General features: G+C 34.3%; 1 long non-coding RNA gene across 1 annotated transcript; it reads left to right on the top strand.

Moving 5' to 3' along the window:
- Window positions 1-7,630: 7,630 nt before the first annotated feature.
- Window positions 7,631-20,838, top strand: LOC120354955. The gene is made up of 3 exons (XR_005573332.1): window positions 7,631-7,721; window positions 8,468-8,581; window positions 20,626-20,838. It is a non-coding gene; the product is annotated as an uncharacterized LOC120354955 (long non-coding RNA).
- Window positions 20,839-21,526: the final 688 nt, after the last annotated feature.

Below are 21,526 nucleotides of genomic sequence, written 5' to 3'. Positions count from 1 at the left end.
AGCGGAGACACAATAGTAACGCTTGTTACACAGTGGGCGGCTTCTGCCGCGGCGGCGAAACTCCGTCGCCGCCTTGAAAAAAAAGTCGAGCGGAAAAAATGCCGCCAAACATCGAGCGGCAAAATTACCGCCACGTATGATCAGTAGCCAAAATAATTCTTGTAGTTCTTCATCGCAAATGTGTTGTGACTTCTCTGTTTCATGAGTGTTCAAATAATTGTATTTTGCACATTTTTCAAAAGTATATATTATTAAGTGTTCAACTTAAAATGGAAAGGCGGCAACAACTTTTACCACTTTTGTTGTACCGTCGAAGGAAAAGAAGACAGCAGAGAAATCGCCTTGCTTGGATTCATTGAAATGAACGTTTTTATTAAATCGACAGCGATATACAACATATTACAGTTTTTTCCTTGTCATCCAGAGTTTCAAAATCCCCCCTAATCACCATAAACACTTCCTTCCATGCATTCCTTGTTGCATCTCGATCCTTAAATATGTCGAGGGTTTTGTCCCACAAAACTGACCTCTGTTCTACAAATGATATTAACTTACTCATTTTCTCACACTCGTCAACCACAAACACTTGAAACAATAAATAAATGTTATAAACAACTTAAAAACTTTACAACAAGACACAAATTAAAAGGCTGATTTTCAAAGACCTCTGACTTGGAGCAACTGGGAAAGACGACTGATCAGCGGCGACGGTAGACAACCGCCAAATGTGTTAACGCCCATTTGGTCACGTACGCCACTGCGTAGATAAGAGCGACAAAAACACCACCAGCCGCAGTGGCAGTGGACGGCTGCACAGCTGCCGCCAACGGCAATATAGCCGCGCGGCGTTTCTGCCGCCCAGTGTATAAGCTTCCATTCAAGTCCATAGACTACTGCTCGAACGGTGGCGTCGGCGAAATTACCGCCCCAGCAGAAACCGCCCAATGTGTAACCGGCGTTAGGCAATCGCTCATGGAGGGGTGGAACCCGGGATTAACAATTGAAGACGGGATACTTGGTGGGGGGGGTGGCAGTTGCCGATCTCGCCCAGGGCGGCAAAGTCCCTAGGGCCGTGCCTGACATCATAGAAACTCATGATTGATTCCAAATTGTAGACAATTCCATTTTCTACGAGCTCAGTTGCCAAAAATTCATTTTGAATCACTGTTAAATATAGGGCCGTTAATACTAGGGAAAGTATCTTTGATTTCATGATTTTTCCAACAATCTAATCTTACACTAGGATCATATTCTCCCATGAATCGTTTTCAGCAACTAAAAGAGGAGATTCTGTTCTAAAATTCAAGATCAAATATTTTTCTATAATTTATCTGGATATAGAAATTGGCCTTTTTTTGTGTACTGGAAAATGAACCAGGCATTTTAGGTATATTTGGGCCATTCTGTATCTTGCACAAGGAAATCTTGCATGAAAAAATTGGACTTCTCTTATGTATCCAAATTGAAAATTCAGATCTACAATATAAAATGCACCCCCTTTTGATGTCTGTAGTGACTGAACTGTAGTAACTGTAGTTTTTCAAACACCACTTGTGAAGTAGGAGGGGGGGGATCGGGGCGATCCGCGCCTGTCACCACCTTCTATAGAAGATAGATGTGATTCACGTATAACATTATATTAGTCCAGTCAATTTAGACATGAAAAAAAAGCAATATTTTATATTCATTGTAGTTCTGATTTGTTAGGGTTTGTATGCATAAGGAAGTCCAGAACCAATGCTTTTTTACTGTATATAAAATTCAGAATAAAATAAAATCATTCGGACCTCTCTAACTTCAATGAGTTCTATCGTACAGTTTTTCCAAAACGAGTAGAATTTCATGGGAAAATCAATTTTGATAAATGTTATAGTATTTAATCAACAATATCTTCCGATTGTCACAATTCAAAAATGTATAATTCAACATCCTACTAGGCATAATTTTGTGCTCAAAATCTCAAAGATTTTCAGGACACCTCAAGGATCGAAATTTCATTCATAACTTTTGATACAATGTTCGGATCTTCTCGTACGCTCTTTTTTTCGGCTTGTCAAGGCAGTTGGAAATCATATATCATGAGTCAAGTTCGTAAGAGAAATTTTTTGTTGAGTGTACACTGTACCTCAACCCATATTCCATACACAAAATAATGACAATTTATTTATTCAATGCTGCATATCTTATGAAATAATTCTGATATAAAATAAAAATCTAGTCAAGGATGTGAGGAATTTCCTCCTCTTCTCACTCCAATCAACAATACTTTTGATTTCAATAATATTAGAAAGTTACAACTGATTGAAAAAGTGACTATTGCAGTTTTACCATTTTTTCGCAATTCTGCTGTTAATCAAGAGTCTCTAAAACGAGGTTCATACATCATAGAAACTCATGATTGGTTCTAAATTTTATCCCATAGGCGAGCTCAGTTGCCTTAAATATTTATCTTCAACTACTGTTTTCTATCTTAGAACTACCGAGATCGTGAATATGAGGAGAATATCTTCATTCTCTTGATGTTTTCAAGTGATTGAATCGTACCATGCGTCCAAGTATGTGTCCAAGTGAACTATGAATGAAAATGATAAAATCAACAGCATTTTTTGTGTTTTAAGTTTTATCAACATGGTCGAATTTGATTAGCAGATTCAACCACAAAGTTTCTTCTAAAAGGTCGTGAAGATTATTCCAAAATCGATTTAAGATTTTAGTTTTGCTCTTTATTGCTTTACTTATAATTTTGTATTATATCAAGCAAAGGAAATACATTTATGGCAAAAATACACATACATAATAACAGGGGTAGGTGAATCTTTTTAAAGAGTATCAATCAATTTCCTCCTTAATATATCGTAATATACAATGAAACTGGTTATTATTTTACTGAATGCTAAAAAGATAGTGGCTCTTATAAGTTTATAATGAGAGAAATTCATTGAATTTTCAAATTAATCCCTCTTCCACAATCTCCTGCTCGTCGGCTCGCCTACCGGCATTTATAGTTGATATGCGAAATTAGAACTTTCCACTGGGTGCAGTCCATGAAAAAGGTTAACTAACGATCTTTGGCTATTCAATGAAAAAAAAGTAACTGAAACAATATTATTGTTAATAAGCAGCTGACATAATTTTTATAATCATTTTAGAACAATAATAGAAGAATATAATACTGCATTACACAGCACCTCAAGAACATGTCATAATTAAAATTATTCCATGCTCTTCCTCAATTTCAAGTTCAAAATCACAATTGTGGATTAAATTAGATAGATTTAAATTTTTTCAATTAATAAATTGAAGTACATAATGTAATAGATAAAGTTTGGATTATGCTACATTTTTATAAAGTACAATACTTTATCTGACCACTGATTCACTTCTTATTGTTCTCTTGTTCTTGTTGATTACAAATAAAAATTAATCCACTTTGTCATTGGAGATGCAGCGCTCATGCGATCTGGAGAGTTGAGAGAAGCAAGTAATTAGAATAAAGCATGTCCAGTCTATGTATTATTAGCAAAACAATGACATGCAGGCCTCAGGCCTCAAGATGTTGCCAGCACGTTGTTTTGCTTGGGGGAGAGAGTGGTGTGAACTGGTTTGTTGGAGAGGGAAGTGTAGGATGCCAATGACTCCCCACTATGTGCCCCTACAACAGCACTAATCCAGCTCAGTCAGAAATCGTCATTTGCGTATACAAGCGCTTTCTACCGGTAAACGTTGATACTGTACATTAGGCGAAACAATAACCGGTAAGAATGTTCTCTCTGATTCCTTTTACTTTGTGTAGATACCAACATAGGTAGCGCTAGCTGTCTGGTTGTGATGCCCACTACGGAAATGCGGAATTCCGGCAGCCTAATGAGGTTGCCATTCAGTAGCACAGTCATTGCTTGATCCAGCCCGTTGACCACGTTTCAAGAACGTCGAAAGTGAAAGCGGTAGTATGTCATGTGAGGAACATCTACTTACAGAGCTGCAGGAGAGTATTTTGTCAGCGAGTTAAATATCATGTTGAATATTATGGAGGACCATTATTGTTATGAAGTGGTATAAAATGTTATATAATATGTAATAATAAGTAATCACTCAATCAGAAAAAATGTACAGTATTTCAAATTTGATTACCTTATATGTTATACCTTCTTCTTCATCCACTACCCAAACTTGTGAGATCGATAGCCAGGTCATGGGACAATAAAAGTAAAAAAAAAGAGGGCAGTCTTGATCAAGATAACTCACACTTAGTTGGCATATAAGGTCTTGCTGTTTGACTTATTGGCAAATCATCCATATAGCATTTCAGGGAGGTCATCATTTAAAAAGTCCTGGACATCATGATAGAAACTGGTCACAACCCTATCGAACTTGCTGGGACCCAACTGATTTTTCCTGCAGGTAGCCTGTTGGAGTAGTGTAGTGCTGCACTCCTATAGCAAACCCGTGATCTCTGGAGGCAAACTCTGGGTACCATCAAATAGCTCTTGATGCCTAGTGTTGTGGTGATGTACCATGTACATCTGTCTGGGTCAACAATTTTTGTTGATTCTTCTTTATTTACATAAGGCAGAGAAGAAGGAAGTGACTGACTACTGTTAGGATACCTGGCCTAAAAAAATGCTCATGCAATATGCATGATGTTTCTTGCAGTTATAATCCTAGCAGCCCGTTTTCGCAGCTTTAGTATGTCCACAACCTTGCCTGAGTGTCGCCACATGAGTAGACCATAGGAGATATGACAGTACATGATACAACATCACCAGAGATAGCTCCCTCACATGTCCCCTCAGCCTGGGCGCAACAGGGAACAAATTGCGGACAACCTCTGAGTCACTGGCTAGCCCAGCTGAGTTTCAAATCCAAGACAAAGCCCAGCAGCTTCACAAGTTCCTGATCATGAGAGACTTCATGACAAACTGCAGATGATGCTTTGTGAATTGCTCTCATTCAGCTGGAAACTATTTACCTGATACCATGAGTTGAAGACTGCAGATGCTTTGCCAACATCTACTGTGTCAATGTCAGATAACAGCAATATATCGTCAGCAAAGAGGAGAGTTGAGATGATAAACAGGACCAGCCCCAGTATTTGAACCCTAAGGTACCCAAAATCCACAGGGAGTAGACAGGAAGCAGCTCCTCCCAATGACACCACCTGTATTCTCCCTGTTAGGTATGACTCCAAGATGTTCAGAGCAGAGACCACATTAAAACAAAATAACAAACCACAATAAAACTTAATAACAAAACTTTTTGATCAGTCAGTATGTGGTGGTCAACACAGTCAAAAGCTCTGTTCAAATCACACAAGACCATTGCCAGGGACTCGCCATCCTCAAACATTGAACCAATCCTCCAAGCCAGATGATTACTATATAAATGGTTGACCTCCCTCTGTGAAAACCAAACTGCATACTTGAGAAGAGGTTATTCATTTCAAAGAACTTCTGAAGTTGGGGCTCGATGATTGCTTCAACCACCTTTCTAAAGATTGAAATAATGAATAATGACCTGAAGCTGTTTAAGCTCTGGTGATTGACCTTCCAGTACACAGGAATGGTTCTTGAGATCTTTAGAAAGTCAGAAGATGGTGGATCTCATACATTAACTGCTGCAGCAAGAGGTTCTGCAATCTGCAATAGCATCCATCACCTCTCTTTAGCATGGAAACGGACATTCCACACACATCACGGCTCCGGGATGGCTTGAAAGAACGTACAATCTTCCTCAGGGCAGGTGGAGTGATGAAGCAGAAGAAAGACAGTTGAGAATGCACTGGTGGAACTCGTGCAATCAGCAGTTCAACTGGATCACCATCAACTGTAGGCAGATCACTCACAATGCTATTTACTGATTCAATAGAAAAATTGTTGGGGGCACTTTAGTATATTGGGCTGCGGAATCCAGCATTATAACCTACACAGATCGATTATGAAGGACATGATGAGTTCAACCATGTAGGCTATCACATTTTTGTTGATTTCGAAGGATTAGTTTAACAAACATGGTAGAAAGTAGATATTTTTTCATCAATTTTAATTTTTTATAATCTTTTAATGGCTTCATTATAGGTTCAAAAATAGTCCAATGTAATGTAAAACATTATGAGGAATCCAATGAAACCAGTTTCAATACCGGAAGTTCATAACTTCAATAGTTTTTGACATTTTGCAAAAAAATGTGCAATTTTTTAAAGAGGTCAACTTGAATACTTGGTGATTGATCGGTACTTCAAAAAATAGGATTTTGTAGAATAATAAACTCTGAAGAAAAAAATGTTCAGTTACATGATAGCATACACTCAAAATATGTCTCAAGATATTTGAAAAAATGAAAAAATTTGCACACTCCATACATAATAATTTTCATTCCTACTTATTACTTACATTCCTTTTTTCATAATTACTTTTGCTACTTCAAGTGACAGCTAAATATTGTCAAATCTTATGTAGACTTCCACAGGGAGCACAATTAGTAACTTTAATTTATCAAGTTGTTTTTGAATAAGGCATGAAGTGTAGTATCATATTCAAGCATTAGAAGAGTTCAACATGTTTGTATAGTTTGGGCAACCCTAGTGGAAGAGATCCATAGAAATCGATAGAAAAATTCTATTGATATCAATATATGCTCATGGATATCAATACGTGCTCATGGATATCGATAGAAATCCATGGATACCAATAGAAATCACGGTAAATACAGTCAATGAACTTATATTGATATCACTACAAGTTTAGTGATATCAATAGGAGTCCATGGATTGCGGTAATTTTAAATGCAGTTAAAAACTTTGAATATTTTTGGCAGATTTTCAATTTTCCCGGAACAATGTATTTTTGATGACTGATTCGGGTGTAGAAGTGAATTTCCAGCACTTTTTGACCTATGTGAAAATCCTGTCAGACGTGCCATTAACGTGCTACTGACATTTAAAATTTAAAAAAAAATTTGGTTCTTCATGAAAAATTCTGCAAAAATTCATGGACGTTTCTGTTCATATTATCAACCTTGTCCTAGAAATGATTCCATTCAAAATTGGAAAAGTTATAACACTTTTTCAAATTAGATCACAGTTTATGAGGAAAATCATGCAGTATCCGGAATTACTCACACAGACTTTGAAATGATTTTTGGGGTTTCAATTCAAATAATAACAACCTACTATTTTATCATTTCCAACATTATTTCAGTGTCAAGCACAAATGTCCCCCCATAAAAAATCAATAATCTCCACCTGAAATTAATATCAAATATTTTAATAACAGTAACATTGTCAATAATTTTGAAATTGCCACCATTACTATGGTATCGAATGAAAATATTGATATATTAGCAATAATATTGATACTGTGAAATGGAAATATCAAAGTCTTAACAATCGATATATCAAACTAATTCTAACTTTCTTCCTGGGGAAAACTGATTTTATTGCATTCAAGAATGTAGAAATCAGGATTGTATTCTACTTTTACTTATTTAAACTATGTTATTTGAATAACGCATTTCCAAACAAAGATGTAGATGACATTTGAGAATATGTAATTACTATTTATCGATGTATTGATAATATTATATCGACATTTTGGGTTTATCGATGATGCGATGCACGGTAGTGTTGGTGTTTGGTCAATGCATATTGCATTTTGCAACGGTTTTTGTACTTTGTAGTGAGTTTTATAGTTTGTAATTTTTGTGATTTTATCCAGGAAATATAGGTAAGTCGAGTGATTTTTTTTATTGATGTACCGTAAAATGAAAGAATAAATTTATTATAGGTCTAAATACTTATAAATATTTAAATGATAATCTTTTCGAAAGACTATTATAGGCCACGCATAACATAACCTCATAACTACACAACACTTAATACCAAAGACCTTAAAGATGCAAGGAAAGAACCTTAAAGATATCTCTTTAAGGTCTTTGCTTAATACCGTATTATTTAAGGCATAACTTAATAATAATAAGAAGAAAGCCTCTTGAATTCATCTTTGCTGAAAATAAGATGATTATTATTCTAGGCAGACACATTCCAGGGTTTATGCTGGTACATATAAATTTAAATGTGTAACAAAACTTTTTATTTAGCCTAAGTAGGTAATTGAAGTCACCACAAACTAATCTACACTCATGTTATTATAATGAACTTGATATCAATAATATATGACTGTGGATTGATAGATTAAAATTTATTCAGTTGTTTTCTACTGGACCGGCAGACTTTATTTAAACTTTTTCCAGCAAGCAATTGATTCATTTATTTATATTAACAGCTTCATATCTTATTCCAATTTAGAAAAACTATCGGTGTAGTCCTCTCATTTTAGCAATATATATTTTATATAATAAGAAAGAGTGAGACTGTGTGTTTGCAACATGTGTGTTTTTCCAATTTTCTAGTCAAAAAATATTATTTGAAATATGTTTAATTATAAGTAAACTTTTGTTTCATCTCTGATAGGAGCTGTGGTGATGAAATTTTCCAACACAAAAGAAAAAGACATAGAAGCAGTACGGTAATTAAATACTGGCTGAAGTCTCCAAAAACTCAGTTTACCAGCAAAGAGAAATCTAAGTAAGTCTCAATTTTGATTAATTCAAAACAGAATATAAAGTCAAACAATTTTTTTTATGGGTGATGTCCACATGAGCTCTAGGCTTGTGCTAATCATTATAGTTAGTAATCATACCGGGTGAGTCATATGTAAGGGAACCTTTCAATAAATTAGAGACTGTTGTTGATATAATACTGTAGCTTTCAGGATATGTTACTGGTCAAATACTCTAACTCTTGATGTATGGTACAACTGAATTTCAACCCCTTCATAAGGGGTTGACTAGGTTCAGAATGTATAATATGGTGACTCAAGAGTTTTAACTGGAAAATTTTAATGTAAACGCCTATTGTGTGGTACATTATTTTAAAGGGCTTTTCAAAACAAGAAACATAACATCAATTAAAATGTACTATGAAACTTGAATCCAAAACGGTGGCTGATTGAAGTTACAGTTTGTAAAGAAATGAGGGGTTATAACTCAAATATTTTTAATGTAAACACCCATTGTGTGATACATCATTATAAAGGCCTTTTTAAAACTAGAAAGATCACATCAATAAGAATCTATGATACTTTTATCCAAAATAGCGGCTGATTGAATTTTATCAATTATTTCTTTAAAAACCAAAACTTCAATCAGCCGCCATTTTGGATAAAAATAATAATATCGAGTGACCTGGCTGGCACAGGTCTGGTGTCAGAGTTTTCAGGTCACAACTGATCAATTTCAGGGCCTCTGACATGACCTAATGACTGCTTTTTAGGCAGCCGGGACCGACGGCTTAACGTGTCCATCCGAAACACGGGAGTGGCCCGAGATAAATATCTTGGCCTGGGCCGGGAATTGAACCCGGGCCTCTGAATCATAAAGCCAGCATCTGATCCACTCGACTACAGCCACTCCTATGGATTTTGGATAAAAGTATCATATAAGATTTTTATTGATTCCATCTTTCTCGTTTTGAGAAGGCTTTTAAGATAATACACAATGGGTATTTACATTCAAAATCTTCGATTTACAACCCCCAAGTCACCCCCTTATGAGGAGTTGAAATTCAGTTGTATGTCAAAAGGTGGAGTATTCGACCAATAACTTATCCTGAAAGTTACAGTATTATATCTACAACAGTCTCAAACTTATTGAAGGGTTGAAGACTGTGATGTTTTGAAAAAAAATTCAATTTTAATATAAATTATTGTTGTTTCACCATTTTATTAAAGCAAAAATCTCCCTATTGGCCATCCAGACATTTATGTTTTTTCCCATTGGTGATGCAAAGCTAATACAAGCAAATGGTTGATACAAAGTCCAACAGCTGAAAAATAAGCTTACATGAAACATTTTTGAAATTTGTCAGCTGTTGAATGATTACAAATGGAAATGAGCTTTCTCTTTGTAATTATAGTGTCCAGCTGTTAGATTGCATATATCACTACTTACTAGGAAAAATCCATTTGTCTGAATAGGTCTTTATAGTTGAATTTAATTTCTATTCAGTTTTGTGTAAAATTATTGTAAAGTTAGGGTAGAGAATTTACTTCACATTTTATTGTTGTTATTCAAAAGTTTTATAAGATTTATAGTTTTTTAATGTAAAAATAAAGAATTGAAAAGGTTATTTATTCAGAATAATTAAGGTAATCCTTCTCCATCTTTTCATGATAAAATATTGTAAAAATGTATTTTAAAAACGTTATTTTCATGTGAATTTTTGGAAATTTTCATGCGAAAGAAATGACCAAATGTGGGACAAGAAATGTAGAAAATACCGTTTTATTCATGTTCTTTTCTGAGAGTTCAGTACGGTATACATGTTGTGAAGTGGTAAATTGTAAATCCTTTATAGATGATACAGTGTTCTTGATATTTATAAGAGCGGTTGCGAAAGTCCCTATTTTGCTAATAAATTCACAAAAAGTTAAGTACATCTTGCTCACAAAATCACTGGGTGCAAACCGCAGCTCTAGCTCAGTGGTAGATATATGGATTTTCCAAATATGATTAATCACCACAAGGTTCAATGACTGGTGATTAATAATTCTTACTGCTGCTTCTATGAAGTTCTTGAAGAATACCAATAAGGAAATCAAAAAGATAGTTGATGACTGATTACCAGTAACCATGTATCCAATTGAGAATAATGAAGACCAACTATGGTTTTTTCTAGTTGATTTTTAAAACGCTCACCATGAATGCAGGTATCCACCAATTTATCCTTTTGAAATTCCCTAGAACTTACAACGCCAGTTCTTGAAGCTCTCTGGATCCTTATATGATATAACTGGAACCTTATTAATATAATTATCAATATATTTTTTCTGGTGGACTAGTATGGCTATCATCAAAGGATGATAAGTACTAAGTGCTCTTAATAAGATCAATATTAATTGATTCAATAATTTTATATGCTGCAGAATATTTTTCCTTGGCACTGAGAGAGCTCAAACTGTATATCACGAGATGAATTAGGATAAAATAAACTTCTATGATTTTGTATGCTGACATAAAACACAAAATATATTCCCATAAAACAATATCATAGTTTTTTTTCGAAATCCTATATATATATATATAATATATATATATATATATTATATATATATATATATATATATATATATAATAGGATTTTACAGTGATTCACCGTCTTCCTTCTTTTAGTCGAGACCTCCATCTTTGCCTATCCTCCCATTCACCATCCCTTAAATTCCTGGCCTCCATAGCCTCATCCACCTCATTTCTCCATGATCTTTTAGGTCTTCCTCTTTTCCTTCGCCCAATTGGACTCCAATCAATCACCATCCCTATCCATTTGCTGGCACTCGCCCTTCTAGCATGGCCATACCACATCAACCTTTTATCCTCAATCAACTTTATAATATCCCATTCCACTTTCATTCTCCTTCTTATCTCCTCGTTTCTCACTCTGTCCATTCTGGTAAGCCCGCAGCATCTCCTCCAGTAATCCATCTCAACAGCTCTTATCTTATCTCTTGCTCCCTTGTTTGTCACCCAAACCTCTGCCCCATACGTCATTATACTTCTGACGATTGCATTGAATATTCTATGTTTATTTTTCCTATGAATATCCTTACTCCATATGATTGGGTGCAACTGTCGAATACAACTCCTGGTTTGGGCCAACCTAATCTTTATCTCCTCGTCTGTATCACCATTTTTCATGATGGTAAAACCCAGGTATTTAAATTTATCTCTCCCTTTTATCACGGTGTTACAGTCAATGGACAAATCCGGTGTGCCATCACTATTCGTTTGTAAATACTCCGTCTTGTCCACATTGATTGAAACAATATATATATGTAATATTCTTATATCTATAATTCCAATATATATAAATTCTCTAATAGTTAAACAATTATCACAGGGTTTACTAGCATACACAGTTGTGAGCTTTAAAGATTATAAATATATTATATTTAATACTGATACTTGGACTTCAAGTCAATTCAGAATTCTACAATTTAAAACCGGTTCGGTTGATAGATTTAATAGGATAAGCTTTGATCAATTACCAAATAATAATTATTAAAACTAATATTTAAAAATCTCAGGGTTTTTTAATGAGTCCGTGCCATGCATGGAAGTAAGCTTCCTACATAAATCAAATAAATTCATAAAACGTTCTTATAGACTATAAGATAGCACTCAACACGTTGCAAATTTTTCTTTGACTGGAATTTATTTGTATAGCACTTTGATTAATTCCCCAACTCTAATTAAAAAGCCTTTATAAAACGAGCTTGTTTGAACTAACACTCACATTAATGATGTTCTTGGAGGTCTTGTAGAGTAAATTAATTATTTCCAATAATTAATTATGTAGGTCCTTTTCATCTCGGCTGGGCTCGTGCGTGGTCCAGATTTCTTATATATTTCTTTCAGTATAAAAGATATATTTATGGGAACTGATTACAATTAAGAACTCTTTAACAACACTGAGTTCACAGATAAATAAACATTAATTACGAATAGTTCACATTCAAAAAAGGGATTGGCTTGATAATTTTAAAATTTAACAGGAAGAAAGAGCCCTAATTTCCATGTGCATCCTCACAGATTGGGGTCACAAGCCAAAGAGAAGTGATTTCCAGAAAAATTTCATCTCTTCCTTGAACGATTTGTTAGCCTCCTTCTGATTGGCTTTTTAATTTAGCAGAACTCAATACAATTGGTTACTTCAGATTCAGGGTTTCTTCAAATTTATTATGGAAAAATAAATAAAAAGTTTTTATATAAATATATGGAGTGATTGTCTTAGACTATTCTAATAAATAAATCGTGATATACGATACTATCATGCAATATACATTTAATTTTTTATATGAGCTTTGTATACTCTTGATTTTCGTACTTTTTTAGATTGTAATAAATATTCATGCAGCAATAATAGTTGTCCCTATTTTTTTACATAAACCTTCCTTAGTATATATAATACATCTTTTGTGAGTAAACTTTATAATTCAACTTGTACTGGTTCATCGAACAATCAGCTGATTCATTAGGTGTTGATTCAAATAACTATCAATTTATCCTAGATCGATTGATTCATTAAAAAATATAAACAAACAATTCAACCTCAAATGTACATTCAAACTTTTATTTTTTATAATCTGCCAATAATAAATAAGCCGCTTTATAATTTTTAATTCTGCCAATGGATCCTCATTATTGTTGAATTACAATTATGCATGTTTTTTCTTATTGCTTTAGATAATATGATTACTCATTATCGCTAACAACATTCGATTTTACTTGAGTGGTTCTTTGACTAGGTTATCTTTCCTTTCTATTTTATAATTCTATTAAAGTTCAATAGTTCATTTCAAAAATATTTTGTGGTGCTAAAATACTACGTGACATAATGCGTCCTCTGGTTTCTGATTCAAAACGACAATTTGAGAATATAATATAGTTTTTTATGATCCTGTTGGTTTTGGATCAGAAATCATACAAGTTACAAAGCCTGTTAATAGATCTAATGAGAATCATGTCTCCTAAAAGTTCAACAATAAATATAATAACAAATGAATTCAATTCGAATATATATGCCTTACATCGGCTAACCTCTTACTACATACAATACATAAATATAAATCATCTCCTCCTCTATACACAACATAAACATCTTTTTCGATTAGCGCTTCCACCCTCAGCTGGAAGCAAATTTGAACGTTGGTGCAAAAACATTGCCAACCTAACAACACTATAATTCTCCGGCTTGTAAAATCTAACATTTCCTTTTTTCTCAATATCGAATAGTGTCTTGTACATTTGATTTCTCTTTCTTAATTAATTTGGGCTTTATGTTTACACAATGAGTAAATTTAATAGCTAATCTTTGGTGATTTACGGACAAGAACTTCTTAGTCATTAACACATGAAACTTTGGCTTAAAATTCTTTGGTAGAAACAATGCGGTTTTATCACTTGGCAGATAATTTTATTTATTTTCTCCCTTTGAGTTACACATTAATAATAATAATAAAGTACTTTTTTACAATATTTTTACATATAATTCACATTCTATGACACTCGAACTTCTGGGGTAAGCCATTTTGGCGATTCATTAGGCATTGGCTACTTGGGTTCTGACAGTGAACAGTCGACTCAACTGTACACCAACTGTCGCCAAATTTATTTTTTTTTTTTACTCAACTGTCACCATTTTGCTGCCTTTGATTCATATGGTAAGCTGGCTTTTAATTTGGATAATATTTATTCTATTGGTTTGTGAGTGATGATAGTGTTACAGATGGCTTCTAAATTTTCTATTTCTTTGTTTTTAGGCATTGGTGATGCTGGTCGAAGTGGGTACTTGTCTGCTGAATAATTGTGTTGTTTGGCATTCGTTAGGTACATATTCATTGAAAGGTAAGGCAAGTGACAGTTCAATCATAATATTATTATTTACTTCCTTATCTTTTAGTGTCTTGATAATACGGTTTGAGATTATAGACCTTGAGCTTTGGTATTGTAAATAATCTGGTGGTTTTGACGACCAGTTCTCCATCAACTCTCTTATCTGTGATAGCCTAGGATTTTCACGTTGTGTATTTCGAATTCTTCTGAGTTTCGAATTAGTTTTGTAAATTTTAGAATCAACTTTCTCAATATAAGATATGCCCTCATTTATCATTACATTAATAATATTTTCTTTAATTGATATCACAGCCATACTAATAATCATCACAAAGTAAATCAATGTATTTATCGTATTTCTCACAACGTAACCTTTCAATAAACAACAATCATATACTCCCGTTTTCAATAAACAATTCACTATTCCCTTCAATTTTATTTCACACTTTTTATCATCCATTATTATATTTACAACATATTCTTCAATTGACATCATAGTCATACCAATAATCATAACAAAATAGATCAACATACTTGTTAAGCTCGTAACATAACCTCTTCATAAACAATAACCAGATATTCTTTCCTCCAATAAACAATAATTCCTTCTTTCTTTCACTTTTATTGCACACATTTCATCTTCCAATAGTTTCCTATAATAATTCCTTTCATCATAATCTAGGCCCATATCCGTTATTAATTCTCCATTTACCTTTAGCATATTCCTTTTATTTATCCTGTAGTTGCAATCACAATGGTAAGCTGCTTGCTTGAACCGTGTGTGCTTTGGGTGCATATTGGTCCCATTATTTGCTTCATCCTGGTGCCGGTACTTCTCTCTGCATGCTGCCTTCTTCCAAATGTCATCTGGTTCCTAGATATCCCTTTTGTGGTGCTTGAATTTAGCATGAGGACGGTAACCTCTCTTCCATGGCCTTCCTTGTTGCTTTCTCCGGTGGGCCTTCCGGTGTTGGACCCTAGGCTTCACTCTGACGTCGTCCTGTCGGTCACACTTTCGGCTTGCTTTGGTGGTGGTTTGCTCCTTGAACCTAGTGTGCCGCGGGTGGATCCAACGATGTTTGGGCGGTGACTGTTGCAACCAGGTATGTTGTGGGGGTGTTGCATGCTGGTACACAGGTTCAGTGCATGACTCTGGTTCATCATTTTTAGGTTTGGTTATTGGCAATTCTTTAATTATCTCGGTGTTGCTACTGTAGATTATTTTCGGTGGTGGGCTGGTTGCTAGTAGTAGATTTTTGGGGGGAAATAGTAGGCTTAATATGGGTTGCTTTTTACAGATTGAGTTTGATGCATGTTTGACTTCTTTGTTTGGTGGCGGGTGGTTGCAGCTGTGGCTTTGTTCTGGTTGTTGGTTAACTGTAGGTTGTTGTTGGTTTGTTTTTATTGTGCATGCCACTGTATATGATGTGTCTATTCTATGATGATTTGGATTATTATTGTCCTGTTTTGTGAAATTTATATCCTGTTTATTATTTCTATTCCAATGATGTCTGCTGTCATAATGTGCTTCTTTATGATACAGTTTACTGTTTTGATATTGAAATCTGTTTCTGCAATTATTACTAAGTGATTGACCTCTGTTGGTATTCTCAGAATATTTTGCACTTTGCGCATTTGCACCAGCATTTGCTATATGATTTTCATTATTATAATTTTTTCTGAAACTATTGTTATTATGCTGAAGAGAATGATTGGGATTTCCTGCGTGATCGTTTACCTGACTTGATTCAGAAGTATCAGATTGGATACAATGTAAATGTTCTATCAGTTCTTTACAACTGGAAATAGGAGATACTGCCAGTGTCATGCGAACATGGAAAGGAAGCTTTTTGGATAGTATATTAGCTAGTGATGAATCAGCTAAAGATTCGTCTAGTTGCGAATTCTTATACATCACGTTAGCCACAAATTCTGTATAAGAATGTCCGCCTCTATTATCATATGTGCATGATATAATCTCTGATAGTGCATCCATCTGTTTACGTTTGCTCCAATATTGCTGCAGGAACTGGGAGAGGAAGTCCTCCAGGCTATTAATATCTCGCATCCGGCTCTGGAAGAACATCAGCAGCTCGCCGAGTAATAGACTGGACAGTTGGAAACGCCATACTAACCAAGAGGTGGGTATCAATTCCTGAATGGCTCTTATTTGATCTACAAATGGTCTGGGTTGCATGTGACAGTAGGAGTTATCAAATTTTCCAAGATTGTGGAAAAGTTGAGTACCATTTACTAATTCAGTTGGCATATAATGCACTCGACTGACTGGGATACTTTCCATGCATGTCTCTATTCTGGAGACTCGTTCTTCATTTGCGGTCCATTTATCATTCATAGTTTTCCTATTCTCATTCACTTTGTCATACAATTCGGTTAGCTTCAACTGTTGTCCACCTATGGTATTCTCCAACATGCTGTACCTCTCTCTTGATTTAGTCCCCTCCTCTGTTAAGCTTGCTATACATGTCTGCATGTTACTCTGTTCTCTGACTATCTTTACTATTTTCTTATTATTTTCTTCTATCTTTGACTCTACTTCACAGTTATTTCCTAATACTTTTTCCATCATAGTTCCCATGATAGTGGTACCTAGCTCTTTGCCCAATATGTCCACCTGTTTTCCTACTTCCCTGGGTACCTCATCCAACCACTCATTTACCTGACAAGTGACTTCATCCATACAGGTTTCCAACTCTTTTATGATTGTAGATTGCATGCCCACTTTAATATCTATCAGACTTTTCACTTCCTCTTTGAAGCTAGAAAATTTTTCATCAATAGTTTTGACATCCTGTCTGACCGTTTTGATATCCTCTTGTACAGCTTTGATGTTTTCTAGAATATTTTCTGTCCTTTTATCCTGGCTTGCTTGTATATCTTCTTGTATTTTTTTAGTCTGCCCCTCTAAGGCTTGGGTGAGCATGAGTTTGAATTCGTTTATGGAATCATTTGCCATGAGATTGGTAGCATAACCGACTGAGGAGTCTAATGTGGTGTTGCGCTTTTCTAGGTTGGTGGTGGCGGATGGCAGTTGACTGGTTACATCAGGTGGCAATTGGATGACAGCCTTCTCTGTTCCCTCGGTGGTGCTTGGAGCGGTCTGCGGAGATGCCGGTACTGGATCGGACGCCCTCACTCCTTCATCTCTGCCAGCTGGACTCTCATCGGAATTTATCACATCGACGACATTATCAATCCCAGTAGAAGACAATTGGGCCAGGTTTTGCGGGTCGAAATTGATGGAGCATACGCTGCCTCCTTCTCCACTGCATTGTCCTGGGGTCGTTGATCGGCTGGTGTCATGGTCGTAGGGTTTTGGGGGTGGTCACTAAAGTAGGAAATTTGTGAGTTAGCCGGTGACTGGTTGATGGTGACAATATTATGGAATACTTCTAATATGTTGCCAAGTGTACTACCAAATTACAGGAATATTAAAACGGACGTACTGAAAGTGCCTATTTTGGATAAAATTGTGTGGTGTTTAAAGTTTCAAGTGTCATGTACGTATATTATGTGAAGACATTCTTAGTGATACAGGTATTAATACCAACATGGATAAATTATTACTGATATAGCTCTTAAAATTGGTAGGGTCTTATTTTCCTTAATAACAATAATGTTCATATGTTTCAAATAACCTATAACCCTGGTCAGCATACAATATTTAGATTCAAAGATCAAGATCAAAATTTTGTTATAAAATTTTATGGAAATTTCCATCCAATTTTTCTCTATTATTAAGAATTATGTTATCAAACTCGTGTGATACAGTTTGTCTGTATTTATGCAGCTTGAAAAATTTCAACTTGAAGAGCAACTCAATTATTTTAGCCAGAAACTTACAATAGATCATCAGATATATCTTGTTGAATCGGTTTCAGATTATACTTATTGCAGCTTTCAGTTTTATTATTGATTTTATTTATCATTGATAGTAAGGTTGAGTAGGTGAGCTTTTCATCATGCCTCACGCTTGTGGTGCCATTATTATGTGAAGTGGTAAATTGTAAATCCTTTATAGATGATACGGTGTTCTTGATATTTATAAGAGCGGTTGCTAAAGTCCCTATTTTGCGAATAAATTCACAAAAAGTTAAGGCCGTCCGGCTCACAAAATCGCTGGGTGCAAACCACAGCTCTAGCTCAGTGGTAGATATATGAATTTTCCAAACATGATTAATCACCACAAGGTTCAATGACTGGTGATTAATAATTCTTACCACTGCTTCTATGAAGTTCTTGAAGAATACCAATAAGGAAATCAAAAAGATAGTTGATGACTGATTACCAGTAACCATGTATCCAATTGAGAATAATGAAGACCAACTATGGTTTTTTCTAGTTGATTCTTAAAACGCTCACCATGAATACAGGTATCCACCAATTTATCCTTTTGAAATTCCTTAGAACTTACAACGCCAGTTCTTGAAGCTCTCTGGATCCTTATATGATATAACTGGAACCTTATTAATATAATTATCAATATTTTTTTTCTGGCGGACTAGTATGGCTATCATCAAAGGATGATAAGTACTGAGTGCTCTTAATAAGATCAATATTAATTGATTCAATCATTTTATATGCTGCAGAATATTTTTTCTTGGCACTGAGACAGCTCAAACTGTATATCACAAGATGAATTAGGATAGAATAAACTTCTATTATTTTGTATGCTGACATAAAACAAAATATATTCCCATAAAACAATATATATGTAATACTCTTATATCTATAATTCCAATATATATAAATTCTTTAATAGTTAAACAATTATCACAGGGTTTACTATCATACACAGTTGTGAGCTTTAAAGATTATAAATATATTATATTTAATACTGATACTTGGACTTCAAGTCAATTCAGAATTCTACAATTTAAAACCTGTTCGGTCAATAGATTTAATAGGACAAGCTTTGATCAATTAGCAAATAATAATTATTAAAACTAATATTTAAAAATCTCAGGGTTTTTTAATGAGTCCGTGCCGTGCATGGAAGTAAGCTTCCTACATAAATCAAATAAATTCATAAAATGTTCTTATAGACTATAAGATAGCACTCAACACGTTGCGAATTTTTCTTTGACTGGAATTTATTTGTATAGCGCTTTGATTAATTCCCCAACTCTAATTAAAAGGCCTTTATAAAATGAGCTCGTTTGAACTAACACTCACATTAATGATGTTCTTGGAGGTCTTGTAGAGTAAATTAATTATTTCCAATAATTAATTATGTAGGTCCTTTTCATCTCGGCTGGGCTCGTGCGTGGTCCAGATTTCTTATAGATTTCATTCAGTTTTAAAGATATATTTATGGGAACTGATTACAATTAAGAACTCTTTAACAACACTGAGTTCACAGATGAATAAACATTAATTACGAATAGTTCACATTCAAAAAAGGGATTGGCTTGATAATTTTAAAATTTAACAGGAAGAGAGAGCCCTAATTTCCATGTGCATCCTCACAGATTGGGGTCACAAGCCAAAGAGAAGTGATTTCCAGAAAAATTTCATCTCTTCCTTGAACGATTTGTAAGCCTCCTTCTGATTGGCTTTTTAATTTAGCAAAACTCAATACAATTGGTTACTTCAGATTCAGGGTTTCTTCAACTTTATTATGGAAAAATAAATAAAAAGTTTTTATATAAATATATGGAGTGATCGCTAACAACATTCGATTTTACTTGAGTGGTTCTTTGACTAGGTTATCTTTCCTTTCTGTTTTATAATTCTATTAAAGTTCAATAGTTCATTTCAAAAATATTTTGTGGTGCTAAAATACCATGTGACAATGTTCAGTATAACGTGAAAATGTAGAAACAAAAAAAAAACGTTATTTTCAAGTTTCAGTTTCACATACTTTTCACGTGAAAAGTTGGAACATTTACACTTTTTTCAAGTGAAAAAATGTGATTTTCTCGACTTTTCCACCAGAATATGACGTTATAATATAAAACTGTGAGGACATAATTTTCACTTGAAAAAAATGCTCTTGTATTATCTTGGACTTTCCTTTCAGGAGAGGGAGAGTCATGCATATTTAAATACATTTTTAGGTTATTAAATAAATTATTTGCTAGCTGATTAATTCAGGAAATAAAATCCTTATTTTCTAATTTGTAAAGATTGTATACTTTGAACTGTTATTTGTTTTAGAAATGTTCAAACACCGGATCCTGGAGGAAAATGTGAATGCTTCAAAAATTGAGATTGAATTGAGGTGTAGTAACATAAACCAGTATGTAGCTCAAAAAAATTGCTACTTCAAACAGGAAGAGATTAAAGTATTCTGGAGCACCACAATAAGGACCTTTCTTAATAGATAAATGACATGCATGAGTTATTTTAATAAACAAACTTCTCACATTATTTATGTCTTAACTATTTACATCCCTTAATTTTGCATCAATATGTCAATAGACATCTATTCACTTATATTAATTATAGATAATTAAACAGGTATACTCTCTTGTTTGATGCCTGTTGCAGCTGGGTTAAAATATTATAATCCTTGCAAATGTTATCTTCATCCTAAGCTGCTCTCCTAGATTTAAAAGAGGATTTTTTCTATAAAGGAGACAGGCTGCTTATAGATGGCTATTGATCTGTATTGATATCAATACAGCTGGTTATGTATTTATATCCATGGCTACCTATTGATGTGTACCCTATTGATATGATTAGGTATTTGGGCCAATACATATCCATGGATATGTATTGATATCAATAGGTATTTGGGCCAATACACATCAATACATATCCATGGATACCTAATGATGTGTATTGGCCCAAATAGGCTACCTATTGATATCAATACATTTTTTTTATTGATCTCTATTGATCACTTCCACTAGGGAAGTATTGTAAAGTACATTTTATTCAGCTTCTAATGCAATTCAGAATTTTTAGATTATCAAATCAAGTGTAACTCAATCAAACCAATTGTAACAAAACCTAATATAACCAAACCAAACGTTGTCCAACCTTACCTAACCAACAAAACCTAACCTGATAATCTTCAAACTGACCTAAGCTAACTATCTTCAACCTAATCTAA

This window comes from Nilaparvata lugens, chromosome X, assembly GCF_014356525.2.
Source record: "Nilaparvata lugens isolate BPH chromosome X, ASM1435652v1, whole genome shotgun sequence".
Lineage (NCBI taxonomy): Eukaryota > Metazoa > Arthropoda > Insecta > Hemiptera > Delphacidae > Nilaparvata > Nilaparvata lugens.
The sequence above is the reverse complement of the archived record's forward strand: the minus strand, read 5'-3'. Positions and strand labels throughout refer to the sequence as shown.